General features: G+C 40.7%; 1 protein-coding gene across 2 annotated transcripts in view; it reads right to left on the bottom strand.

Annotated features, from left to right (window-relative positions):
* The window catches only part of CALD1 (caldesmon 1), a 231249-nt gene extending 223379 nt beyond the window's left edge, over positions 1-7870 (bottom strand). Inside the window, exons 1-2 of one of the 2 annotated variants that reach the window (XM_040260907.1) lie at positions 7777-7870; positions 7458-7569 (exon numbers count right to left, since the gene is read on the bottom strand). The gene's annotated coding sequence lies outside the window, so the exon portion shown is untranslated. The remainder of the gene's footprint in view (positions 1-7457; positions 7570-7776) is intronic. The other variant, XM_040260919.1, reaches the window with a different exon arrangement.
* Positions 7871-14559: the final 6689 nt, after the last annotated feature.

Below are 14559 nucleotides of genomic sequence, written 5' to 3'. Positions count from 1 at the left end.
ATTACATGTCTTCTTCCCAAGTTTATTGGTATCATTTTGTGTGCATGTATTTTCAGCCACATGGGGATATGCCTAGTCCAGTGTCTCTTGGGGATTTTTAAATAAGCCTTGATTTGGGGAATTTCCATGTAATATCAGCTTCATCTGGGTGAAAGCCCTCAGGCTGGAAGAGAAAGGACTAGAAAAGGGTGCTGAGCTGAGTGACAGATAGCTGAGTGCTTTGTGGGTTATTTTAAGTACATATTTCCAGGAAGAGAATGCTAAGCTCTGTGTGAACTTGATTTTCTCACGTGTGAACATGAGAATAGCAATAAAGGCAGAATATTTCCCAGCACCCCTTTGAGAAATAATAAATAAATGTGATAAGAAACTGTTTCAGAAAATAAAACAGACTTTGAAATAAAAAAGCAGCCAGCCAGAAATCCACATGTTGCTGGAAACTGTTTCACATTTTAACCATTCCTGTCAGGCTAATGGGTGATAATCAGTAACTTTGCCATCCTCACATTCTTATAATTGCACATTCATATACATTCAATAGGTGCTATGGATATTTTAAAGAAAGAAGAGCTAACTCCATGTGTTTGTAAATATATTTGGACTCTTATCCCAAATGATTAGTTCATATAAAGTTTAACCATATATAACTAAAATTATTATATATATATATATATATAATCAAATTGTGTCAACAGGGCATTCATCCCAGTTCTAAAATGAGATGGTTAGACTAGAATATCTCAAGGCATTTCCAGTTCTAAGAATCTATGAATCTAGGATTTGACTTTGACTTTTGCATTATCTCACACACACTTTAAGAAAGAACAGAGTTGCAAATAACAGTCAGAATAAGCTAGCATCACTCAAAAACACCAGCATATCTGGAGAGAAGGAAGAGGAAAGTTTTCATTCAATTGGTCTACATGGAAAGCAAATATGGACAACGAGATTTATATCTCAGGTTGTTTTTTCTTTTAACCAATAACCAAATAACTAAATCTTGGATTTAAATAGATCTCAAAGAGAAAGATAAATTGACTTAAAGTTTTCTGGCTAAGAAAGACAGATTAATGCCAAGTCCAATACTTTGGCCCCTGATGCAAAGAGAAGACTCATTAGAAAAGACCCTGATGCTGGGAAAGATTGAAGGCAGGAGGAGAAGAGGATGACAGACGATGAGATTGTTGGATGGCATCACTGACTTGATGGACATCAGTTTAAGCAAGCTCCAGGAGATGGTGAAGGACAGGGAAGCCTGGTATGCTGCAGTCTACGGGGTTGCAAAGAGTCAGACATGACTGAGCAACTGAACTTTTCTAATATCATATGTTGTAAAGTGATAAGAGCAAAATAGCAACTCTGAATGAAGCAAATCAGTAAAATGCCTAGAAAAAAGAAATAATAATGATGCTTTTTTTTAAAGTTAAGCTTGCACAACATTGTAAAGCAACTATACTCCTATTTAAAGAAAAAGTTTTTCTTTAAAGTTAAGCCTGGTATTAGCTTCTTTCACCTTGCAAATGTGTATTTAGTGCTGACTATCTGTCAAACTGGGCTCTCAGATGTATCTTACACTTAAGGTCCTCATGGACCTACAGAAAAGCTCAAATGCTTTAGACTTTTGTTGCAAGTGATCTGTTCATTTAATGTTAAAAGATATTAATTTTTATTAATTTACTATGTACATGGTTAAATCAAGTTAAGGATTTTCAAGTCAAGCACAGTATTCAGGAAGAAAAAGTTTGGCTGCTTAGCTGGGCACCAGAATCTGGGCACCAGAGACATTATGTAAGATCCACCAGTTCTAACTATATGTTTATAAGAGCAACTAGATAGGGTCTTCAATGTAGGACTCTATAAAGATGACAGACAGATTAATAAGATAGACTGAGCCTCCTCTCAGAAGTGAGAATTTCACATAATTTATAACAAAGTTTAACATAAACTTGTATACTATGAATTAAAGCTAATATTGAATGGATTCTTATTTTAATCTCAACCTCTCAGTTATTAGTAAATAGCGATAACCCTAGTGTAGCTAAATGAGTACTTTCTCCAAATATTATTTTAATCATAAGACCATAGTGCAGAACCCCCAAATGCAGTCAGAAGTATAGGAAAAAAAGAGTATATAATAAAGGTAGTATTTTAGATAAGGGGATAGGATAACTATCCAATAATTTGTTGGGACTATTGGTTATGATTAATAGGAAAAATAATGTTTAGATTCGTAGTTCACATCATTTACAAAATTTAATAATTTTCAGAAACATTAAAGATACAAGCATTAAAAAATAACTATGAAAACAATCAGACGAAATTCAGGAAAATGTCTCATTACCTTTCGTAGGAAAGACCATTTTAAACAAGACAGAGAAGGCCAACAACACGAAGGAAAAGACTGACTAGGTATGATTATTCTACCGTGAAAAAAATAACACCAGCAATGTTAAAAGACAGGAGACAGATTAAGGATAAAATGCTCACATAATTCATCACAAACAAAAGATGCACTGCCAAGTGTGACTATGTAAATTGTACACTGCACACCACGAGGGGGAGACTTTCACGTAGACCACAAAGTGAATGGTGTCCCTAAAGCTGCCTTGATCAAAATCCAAGATATTTAAAGCACTGCTATGTCAATAAGAAGAAAATAAGCCATCCAATAGAAACGTGTGCAAAGGATATGAAAAGTGAGTTCAAAGAGGAGGAAATATAAGTAACAATAAACATATACAAAGAGGTCAAATCTCACAGTCAAAGAAGTGCAAATTGGAACAACAATGAAGCATATTTTTACCACCTCAATAATTAGAAAGCATTTAACATCAGTTAAGAAATACCATTTCAGATCGACAAGACGTAAAATATCATTGTTGGCTAGGGTATAGGGAAATGGTATCCTTTTGCATTCCTGGTATGAATGTGATGATACACATTTAATTAAAAATCCCTAGGATCTAACAATTCTATTTCTCCATTTAAAGAAAGCTCTACTCTCACATACATAAGCTATTCATGGCAGAATTGTTTGTAATCACATAAACTAGAAACATCTTATTTGTATGCAGATAGAGGTTAGTAGTTAAGTAGAATGAGATAGATCTGTATGTAGTGAAATCAAAGATCTTCGTTATATACTGTTGTGTGAAAGAAGTAAGTTTCATAATGACGCATATGGTATGATACCAGATATATAAAACATACTCTCATACACACACAGTAATTAACTTTATAATATAATATCTATATTATATAATGTATGTATTATATATTTTATAATTATATGTATTATATAACATATATGTATGTCTTTGTATGTGAATGCACTAGAAGGATTATACCTCAGTTTGTGGGGGATACCTCTGGGAGCCAACTGGGATTAGGCATGGAAGTCAGTTTTAGTTACTTTTAATGTTTACATTGTTGAACAGGAGAATATATGTGTTTCTTATTGACATTTTAAAAAATTTACACTCCCATTCTGTGCTTGCACCCTTGAGACAAGTGTGCTATTAACACGTCACAAAGAAGACATGTTGCAGGAATTAAAAAATGATAGTGGCAGCTGTACAAGCTAGAGTAACCAACACTAACATTTATCATGCACTCCCAGATTTACGTAAAGACTATTACTTGTCATTCATTTTTCTTCCCCTCTACCCTTTATAATGTTCCTTCTTTCCACATCTCAGTGATAATTGGTGCAAAGGTTGGATTTATAATTCAATCTTACATAACTCAGGCTCAAATTTTATTGGCAGAAATGTAAGTTGCATAATTACTCGGCAGCAGTTACACATTCTTGACACATTTATTCCTAGAGCTTGAACTCTGTACGTGCATGGACACATAAGAAATTCCCCACTCCTGATGTCTCTTTTCTGGCTCTTGAAAGTACGTTTATGAAGCATGATAGATAGTTTAACTTTTATAATTTGGATGGTTTGGAGTAGCCAAAAGAAACTAAACCTTCACATACTGAAATAATAATTTATTCCTTGGAGAGTTTTGGGCTGGATGTGCAAATACAAGCATAAAATGAAAAATTAATGTGGAAATTATTTGATTAGTTGTTTTGACTAGATAACAGATATCTTTGGCATAACAAAGACAGATTCATTTTCTGACAGTCTTGAGATGCCCTGCTCAACCTATATGAATACGCATTCTGTCCAAGTCAAATACCCAAGACAGATCACCGAGCTCTTGAAAGTTATTATCTTACGCTCTTGTGTCTGCTCTCATGATTCTTCTGCCACTTGAAGATTCCTATTCACTTGCTCCTGGAAATCTCCTCCCAGCACATTTCAAGTTTAAAATGCTGCAAGAACAACATTAACTGAAAAGAAACTAAGAGGCCTTGGACTAGGAATCAAAAGCCAATAGAGCACAGATGATAGACATAATTTCTCTACTGACAGCAAAGGCTTGGAGGAGAAAGGAAGATGTGGGAGTTGATCGTCCCAATAAAGGGACGATGATGAGAAATGAGATTTAAAAGACAAAACTATGGTCTTAGATACCGGGAGGAGTGATGGATGCATGGTCAGGGAAGTATGTATAACCAGAGTCTAACTGACTTGATTGAAAAACTAAAGGAGAGGGAGACAGTCACCTTGACAAACCTATGAAAGTGGTACCTGTAGAGGACGACAAGTGTAAGATGAGAAGAAGAATAAGAGTATTGGGAGAGACTTAGTGTTTTGTATCCAGAAAATATTGGCGAGGAGAAGGAAATAACTGATAGACTTAATATCCTTATACTAATAATATCTGTCATTGATTATTTACTCCCTGCATATCACTATTAAACTTAAAAACAATCCTTTAAAGTAGGTGCCATTATTGCTTACATTTTACAGATAGAGAAATGAAGCTTATAGAAACTAAGTGTATAGACATTTAAGAAGCTGTGTTCACAAGGACATGCACAGCAGGTAAAAGGGAAGGCAAGGATTTAGATATGGGCAATCTGGTCCAGGGGGCTTCTTAGAGGTCTTCCCAGGAGGCATAGTGATAAAGAATCTGCCTCCCAATGCAGGAGACACAGGTTCGATCCCTGGGTCAGGAAGATCCCCTGGGGAAGGAAGTGGCAATCTGCTCCAGTATTCTTGTCTGGAAATTTTCCTGGACCCAAAGGAGCCTGGCAGGCTACAGTCCATGAGGTCACAAAGGGTCAGACATGACTGAGCAACTGAGTGCACACACTACACATACTGTGGGATTCACACTACATCAGACTGTCTCCCTAACCTCCCGAGTGTGCAGTGTAAGCAAAGTAAGCTTGGAATTATATCACAATGCGATTTTTGAGACATGGTAGGACAGAGGATCCTGGTAGGCTGCGGTTCATGGCATCTCGAAGAGTTGGACACGACTGAGTGACTTCCCTTTCACTTTTCACGTTCATGCATTGGAGAAGGAAATGGCAACCCACTCCAGTGTTCTTGCCTGGAGAATCCCAGGGACGGCGGAGCCTGGTGGGCTGCCGTCTCTGGGGCTGCACAGAGTCGGACACGACTGAAGTGACTTAGCAGCAGCAGCAGCAGGAAGAGATTCCATACTGAAATATGGTGAGGGGAGAGCAAGTCCTAGTCCTAAATGATGGGCCTCTAATAAGGGAAGCCTGGGTGGTATTATATGTCAAGGAGCTACTCACATGACTAACATATGAATGGAAACACTGTAGAGTGAGGATGCATTAGAGAAGAAACAGCTTGCTTTGGAATTGTTAGGGGCCATCTGCTCAGAAGGAGAACATTAATTACACATTTCTGACAGATAAAACTAGTACAGGAGTAAGATCTAGAATTGATCATTGAATATAAATTATGTATAGATAGTGGTACTGGGTTTCCCAGGTGGCACAGTGGGGAAGAATCCACCTGCCAATGCAGGAGACTCAACAGACTTGGGTTTGATCACTGGGTTGGGAAGACCCGCTGGAGTAGGAAATGGCAACTCACTCCAGTATTCTTGCCTGGAGAATTCCACGGACAGAGGAGCCTGGTGGGCTACGGTACATAGGCTCGCAAAGAGTCGGACATGACTGAAGTGACAGCATGCACACATTTATCCTTTTAGTTACTTTGCTAACAGCTCTACATCTCATTAACCAGCTTTAAAAATATGTTAAATTCTCTCTGTTCAAATAACTAGTAGCAGTTTTATCTTCTGAATGGACCCGAACTAATAGAGAAAGCATCGGGAATGCTAAAGCCCTAAGTGAGCAGAAAATAGAAAAAAAATAAAAATTTTTTAAAAATCCATGGCAACCAATGGGGTTTTTAAAAGGAATTTCACGATCAAGAGGAAGATCAAAGGAAGGCCAGATGTTTGGAGAGGATGGTAAAGTGGCTGGTGCCATTTTATTGGAGGATTTAAAAGTTAGGCTGGGTCATCAGTGGGCAGAAAGGTGCCAGAGGATGTCATCCATCGGAGAGGTGTTACTCAGAGGACGGGTATGTCTCAGGATCCTGAGGGGCAGTACCCATCCCGACCCAGAATTCCCCAGTGCTCTCACCTTATCAGAACAGTTGTTTTGGGGATTTTGAAGGGGTCATTCTCTCTTTCTTCCTCTTATTTCTCTAGTTCTGGGAGACCTGCTTTTCCTAGAATGCTGTTCTTTACTGTGAATTGCATTCCCTAAAGAGGTCCCAGAATTTGCTCTTTCTGTGAGATCAAGAACATCTTTGCTCCAACCCTGAGCTCTAGATATCTATGTGTTCTCTAAATAAAACTCCAGAAATGTCACCCACTCTTGCATCTCTGGCTTCTCAGACATTTGTGTATTTCCTAGGCACTATTAAAACTCCCTGCTGTTTCTGGAACTTTGAAAAGCCCCTGTCTAGAGTTGGCTAACCAGAATCCCTTCATGAAGTTAGAGTGTCCATCTCGGTCCCTAGCTGGGGGTGCATCGTGCCTGTCTGTGCCGGAAGCCCTTCGAGGCTAGACCCACAGCACATCTGCCCTGATCTCACCCTTTTGGCTTTGGCCTTGAGAGTCCTGTTCTTGCTCTGCACTTTTGTGTCACTTGCATTGTTGGGGCCAGGGCTGACAGGCATTTCTCTGTATTTGTGAAGGAACATAAATAAGCCTCTGCTTTCATTTCTCTAGCCTCATTAGGCTAACCTCTAATTATTATTTCTCACCAATTTCTTCCTTCCCCAAAGTCCAAGTATCCAAATGACGGGACTTAAGTTCTATGCCTCAAAGTTATCACTGCTGGAGATTTCAGCCCAGTTAGGCTCTTTGCACTGATTGCCCATAGATTCTCCCCAATTATCCCAAACTAATAGCAGTTGTTTCATCAAATCCACACAACCATGAGAGATAACATTATGCATTACAAACTGAAAAATAAATTCTACCATTGCCACAACCAAAAGGCTTCCCAAGTCTCCCAGAACTCTCAGACATTGAGTAAACAGGACAGGAACTATCTTTCCTACCTTTTCTTCCTCCTTTTAATTCTTCTACCACTTGTTCCTCATCTTCTCATTAGATACATATTAAGACCACATCGTACCAGGTATATATAGGGCAATCAGGAGATGAGAAGCACTAGGATATTAAAAGGAGACCGTTTATTTAAAAGTGCTACTTTAAAGAATGGCAAAGCAAACCCCACCCCATCTCTTATTTTTTATGTAACCAGGGAAAATTTATCAGAGAAGATAGGTCTGAGAAGTGAAAGCTGAGTGGCAATTGCCCCTTGGAATTTAGCTTAAGTTCACCCTTCCTGCATATGTTTTGATTTAAAATAATTACCTTTTGTTCAGCATTACTCTCAGCTCCCAACTCCTTCTGCTTTCAGTTCTCCAAGGAAGGCACCCCTGAGTACGGTGTGAGGGAGTCAGTTAAATTCAGACTTCTTGAAAACAGCTTGGTATTTTCAACTAAATCTAGTAGTGGAATGTGGGCTTAACTGGCCCCACCCAATTCTCCCACCCAGATATTTTTCCTTTTTGTCTAGTAAAGTGTCATCTGTTCCCAAGGAAGAAAAAAAAGAAAGAGAAAGAAAAATGTTTACTTGAGTTTACACTCTAAACTGCTCAGTTGATTCTGACCAAATTTAATATGCTCAGTACTGAGTTTTGATAGAGAAAATAAAAAGTATTTATTTGAAACTTAGAAAGTGGAGCTTTGACTTTTTCTATCCTTATTTGTAAGAACATTTTGGTAACAGGCTACTGCTGTGCGGTAGATCTGGCTCTGGGTGCATTTATTTCATTGCTAAACAAATAGTAGTATGCCTTTTAAGTACGAGGTACTATGCTAAATAGTGTGAAGATACAAATTATGATCCACATAACCATAGACTGTGTGGATCACAACAAACTGTGGAAAATTCTTAAAGAGAAGGGAATACCAGACCACCTTACTTGTCTCCTGAGAAACCTGCATATAGGTCAAGAAGCAACAGTTAGAACTGGACATGGAACAACTGACTGGTTCCAAATTGTGAAAGGAGTACGTCAAGTCCATATATCGTCACTCTGTTTTTTTAACTTATATGCAGAGTACGTCATACGAAATGCCAGGTTGGATGAATCACAAGCTGAAATCAAGATATTTCCAGGAGAAATATCAACAATCTCAGATATGCTGATGATACCACTCTAATGGCAGAAAGTGAAGAGGAACTAAAGAGCCTCTTGGTGTAGGGTAAAGGAGCAGAGAGAAAATGCTGGCTTAAAACTCAACATTCAAAAAACTAAGATCATGGCATCTGTCTCATCACTTCATGGCAAATAGAAGGGGAAAAAGTGAAAGTAGTGACACATTTTATGTTCTTGGGCTCCAAAATCACTGGGGTGACTACAGCCATGAAATTAAAAGATGCTTGGTCTTTGGAAGAGAAGCTATGACAAACCTAGACAGCATAATAAAAACTAGAGACATCAGTTTGCCAACTAAAGTTCATCTAATCAAAGCTATGGTTTTTCCAGTAGTCATGTATGGATGTGAGAGTTGGACCATAAGGAAGGCTGAGAGCCAAAGAATTGATGCTTTTGAACTGTGGTGTTGGAGAAGACTCTTGAGAGTCCCTTGGACTGCAAGGAGATCCAACCAGTCCATCCTAAAGGAAATCAACTCTGAATTATTCACTGGAAGGACTGATGCTGAAGCTGAAGCTCTAATACTTGGGCCACCTGATGTGAAGAGCCGACTCACAAAAGCCCCTGATGCTGGGAACAGCTGAAGCCAAGAGGAGAAGGGGGCAGCAGAGGCTGAGATGGTTAGACAGCATCACGCCTCAGTGGACATGAATCTGAGCAAACTCTGGGAGATAGTGGACAACAGAGGAACCCAGTGTGCTCCAGTCCATGAGGTCGCAAAGAATCGGACCTGGCTTAATGACGGCACAATGACGCAATGACACAAAGTACGGTGCAGATCCTCCTCGACTTACAATGGGGTTACATTCAGATATTGTAAGTTGAAAATACACTTAATACACCTAACCTACCAAACACCATATGTTGAATGCACTTCTAACACACTAGCCTGCAGTTGGGCAAAATCATCTAAGGCCTATTTTACAATAAGGTGTTGAATAGCTCATGTAGCTTATTGAACACTGTATTGAATGTGAAAAGCAGAATAGTGTGGGAACAGAATGGTTGAGAGTGTATCCATTGTTTACCCTCACAATGGCATGACTGACTGGGAGAGAAGGTTACTGCCACTGCCCAGCATCGGGAGAGTACTGGACTGCATATCACTAGTCTGGGGAAAACTCAAAATTTGATGTACAGTTTCTACTGAATACATATTGCTTTCATACCCTTGTAAAATCAGGAAATCGTAAGTTGAATCCTAAGTTAGGGACTATCTATATATCACAGTTCTTGCCTTCCAGGAGCTTATAAGTCAGATGAGATAAGTAGAAGAGATAAGATGTGAATATACACTGCTACAACGCGGCATAATGAAAGAACTGCCATGAAGTGGTGCAAGTAAAGTTCAGCAACAGTCCAGAGAAAGGCGAGTTGCTCCTTTTTTCCAAGAAAGCCTTCCTGGAGGAAGAGGAGTTTCAACTGCTCTTTCAAGAGAAAAGAGAGACAGGCCTTCCAAGGCTTAGGAAGGGCAGGAAATGAGGGGCTAGTCAAGGAGAGGGAGAGGCTCCTTTGAGAAAATCAAGTGATAGTGACCAGGAAGATGTGGAGATAATATGTTCTGAAGAATTTTGCTCTGGCAAGCTTACTGGGATTGGTTTACTTTGATTAAAGGTTCAGTTCAGTTCAGTCGATCAGTCGTGTCTGACTCTTTGCGATCCCATGGACTGCAGGGAAGCACGCCAGGCTTCCCTTTCCACCACCAACTTCCAGAGCTTGCTCAAACTCATGTCCATGAAGTGGGTGATGCCATTCAACCATCTCATCCTCATGAGTTTGAGCAAACTGTGAGAGACAGTGAAAGACAGGGAAGCCTGGCATGCTGCCATCCATGAGGTTGCAAAGTATCCGATATGATTGAGCGATCGAACAACAGAAACAATTTTAGAGTAATTCAGTCAGTGTCTGCATATATAGGCGAACCTCCTGTGCTTTCAATATCTCCAAAGTTTCCTACACAAAAATTATGCACTCAGTCTTGCTCTGTCTCTCTCATAACCACCCCCATCCCCAAACACAAGTACTTCCTAATAAAAGAGAATAAAATAAATCCTTAGAGCTAACTCTAAAGAGGCAGGACCTCTGATTTTCTGCATTAAATATCTGACCTGAACTCTAAGCTACACACTCACTCTCATCAGCAATATCCTGAGGTGGTCCATAGTCTTGCTTCCTTGGGAATGAGGTCAAAAGATTTGGGGCCTGAGAGCAGGCTTGATACTTCTTTAGCACTTTGCCTAGAAAGTGACAGTTCTTGGCAACACCGCACATTGTCTTCTTTAACAAAAGTAGGTCTTGGGATTTCCCAGGTTGTCCAGTGGCTAAGACTCCATGCTCCCAATGCAGGGGACCCGGTTTTGATCCCTGGTCAGGGAACTAGATCCCATATGCACAACTAAAAGAATCCCGCATGCTGCAACTAAAGTCGCCACGTGCCGCAACTAAGACCCGGCGCAGCCAAATAATTTTAAAAAGTAATTCTCATTACTATGATGCACAGTGAGCTATTACTAGAGAAAAAGTCTCCCACTGGCCAAAGGCTTAACCATGGGGCTTTGTTCTTCCATCTTTCTGTCTTGATCTTCCCCTTGTTAAAAGATCAAGTGAGGCATATTACACTTTTAAGAGTTTATTTGAGCAAAAGTCGATTTGAATTGGGTACCAGCAAACCAGAGTGCTTCACCACTTATATTATAGATGCTCGAGTAGAGACTTGATAGCGAAGAGGCAAAAACAAAGCAATTATCTGCTTGACTATAGCTTAAGCAGTTGCCTTATTTGGGAAAGTCTACTTGGTTTGTTCTGATGGGTTCTCCTTAGGTTTGATTTCTTTACCTTGAGGTGTCTACAGGGTTTAGGTTTGGGTTTGCTTAAGTTTTGCTTAGGTTAGGCTGCTGCTGCTGCTGCTGCTGCTAAGTCGCTTCAGTCGTGTCCAACTCTGTGCGACCCCATAGACGGCAGCCTACCAGGCTCCTCCGTCTTTGGGATTCTCCAGGCAAGAACGCTGGAGTGGGTTGCCATTTCCTTCTACTAAGGCATTAAAGCCACTTTAATCTAATACCCTCCTTGTTTAACTAACTTCCTCGGGCTTCCCTGGTGGTCGAGTGGTTGAGAGTCCACCTTGCAATGCTGGGGACTCAGGTTCGATCCTGGTCTGGGAAGATCCCACATGCCCCAGAGCAACTAAGCCCACAACTACTAAGCCCGAGCTCCAGAGCCTGCAAACTGCAACTACGGAAGCCCAGGCACCTGGAGCCTGTGCTCCACAACGAGAGAAGCCACCACAATAAGAAGGCTGCACACTACAACAGAAGAGTAGCCCCTGCTCACCGCACCTAGAGAAGACCCCATGCAGCAACAAAGACCCATTACAGCCAAAAATAAATAAAGAAATAAAAAATAATTGACTCCCTTAAACATGGGTACTGCAGGAAAAGAGGGGCCCATTGTTTCCTAGACCTTAAAATATCTCACTGCTTTTTAAAATGATAGCAAACAACTCATCAGATTGGCTATTTTTCATTGAATTTATTAAAGGACTATAAGCAATTAAAGAAGGGATGCCCAGAGAAATAAAACTAGGCATAGCTTTCTCGACATAAGAGAAGCCATTTTTGGCCTAAACCATTCTGTGACTCAAGCCTGGTCATGCTCTTGACCAAGTCTCAGTAATTAATGATCTCTAGGGAACAAAAGAATGCAGAAACAAAGACTCTTACAGCACAAGAAACAATACTAGCAAAGATAATATACCACTTGTAAAGAGTCCCAGTTCTATTTCAAGGTAAAGATTAGCCTGAAGCACTCAGCCACACAAGATCAGCTGGAACGCAAAGGATGAGGATGTTACTGACCCTCCTGACTTTAATTAGTTAAAGTTTGGTCTCTGCCTACTACTCAAACCCTTTCATGAATAAGCATTTATCTTTAGCTTAAACTTCCCCAATTTTGCTGTCCGGGAAAACACTGCTTTGGAACAATCCCTGGTTCTCCTTACTTGCTGCAGGTATAGTAAAACCTTCCATCTCTCCTTCCTTGGCTTGGTTGTGTCTTTTGGCTTGACATCCACCAAGAGGTGAACCCAAGTTTTCGGTAACAGGACTGCACTGAGGAAATTAACCAACAGCTTGAGGATCATATAAACTCTCAATTTATGAATGTTCATTCTTCAGCCCGAGGGAACAGTGATTTCTGCCATGCCATACAAAGCATTCAGTTCAGTTCAGTCGCTCAGTCGAGTCTGACTGTTTGTGACCCCGTGAATCACAGCACGCCAGGCCTCCCGGTCCATCACCAACTCCTGGAGTTCACTCAGACTCACGTCCAAGTAAATTCTATTTCAGTCATGAGATACTCCATGATCGAAGTCATGCAAATCGCAAAAGGTGAATTCAACAAAAGGTGAGCAGAAAGTAAGCTGCAGCATCACCGCAGATTATATTAAGATGCAGATATTTTAATGACCATTAGAGCTTTCTCATCAGTTCCAAGCTATTATTTTCCAGCACATGCTGCTTGTTGCTTGTTCACTGATAAAATGCTGACTTGAGTGACTGCACAAACACAGAACATGTCCCTTTGGAAAGAGATGACCAACAAAACAAAATCATTTTACCAGGCCTCAAAGAAAAGAAGCTAAGTATTTGCTGGGATCTCAGGGAGGGAAATGAACTCCAAGCCCCACTCCCCTTAGATTTGCACAAGATTGTCAAGAGCTGAAAAACTTCAAAGTATAACAAAATTATGGCTCAATTTTAGAAATATAAAGCATTTGGAGTAACTAATTTGGCCAAATATTTATGTTTTGGTGCATAGTTGAACAACTTATCAGACCTTCAGGAATTCTTTGTTTTTCATTTTTGTGCTTTTATTTCCTCTCCTATCTCCTCCTCCACTCACTAGAAGCAAAACACCCCTGGCAATGAAAGTTAAAGATGCTTCTCCATAGAGGCACCAAGCCAGGGCCTGGGGGGCGGGGAGCTGATCCCCAAAGCCACTGCCAACTGCAGTCTAAGCAGTAATTTTCCTTCCCCTTGATTCTCTTCTGGGAAGTTCTGGGAAATGTAGATGTCTCTGAGGCCTCCCAGGAGAGAAACAGAAATCTTTCCCCTGATTAGCATTCCAACTATCCTTGAAAGATCTCTTATTGACAGCACTTTAAAAGGCTGTTGCAGAGGGGCTAGCCTTTGTGTCTGTACTAAAAGGGAGAAGTGGGCAGGAGAGTTCCTAGGAACTTTCAGGACTGAAGCACCAAACACTTCACTTCTTTTTTCACAATCAACTCTTTACCCTTCACTGCCTGGGTCCACAATTTCTCTTCAGTTCTGACCTTAAAGAAGACCATTCCTTTAAAAGGAAGGATAGGTGACACAGCCTTTCTAACTCTCTGTGTCACAGGGGTGAGGGAGACATTTGGACAGCCCCTGCTGGAAATTACACTGATTTGATGGGTATTTGTAAGAAAGGATGGAGCAACCACTCTCCTCTTTGGTTTTGGTTTCTCCCTGAACCCACCTCTGCTTTCAGGGAGGCCTGCAGTGACAAGCCGTGCATGCAAATATGCTAAGTAGCTTCAGTCGTGTCTGACTCTTGGTGATCCCGTGGACTGCAGCCCACCAGGCTCCTCTGTCCATGGGATTCTCCAGGCAAGAGTACTGAAGTGGGTTGCCATTTCCTCTTCCAGGGGATCTTCCCCATGCAGGGATCAAACCCATGTCTCCTGCCTTGTTAGGCGGGTTTTTTTGCATTTCCTATTAGTTTCTTCACCTCGCTGGTGAACCACACCAGAGGTCCCAGGTGGGTCCAGACCAGCCCCTGCTATCAGAGCCCTACTGCTCCCAGACTCTACAGCCCACACTGATTCAAGCACATTCCAGGACATTCCACAGCTGGGAGGCCTGGAGCCTGGAATGTCTGGACAGGAAGGTGTCCC

Source organism: Oryx dammah, unplaced genomic scaffold (genome assembly GCF_014754425.2).
Source record: "Oryx dammah isolate SB20612 unplaced genomic scaffold, SCBI_Odam_1.1 HiC_scaffold_18, whole genome shotgun sequence".
In the NCBI taxonomy this organism is placed as follows: Eukaryota; Metazoa; Chordata; class Mammalia; order Artiodactyla; family Bovidae; genus Oryx; species Oryx dammah.
This window is presented reverse-complemented; position numbering and strand designations above follow the sequence as displayed.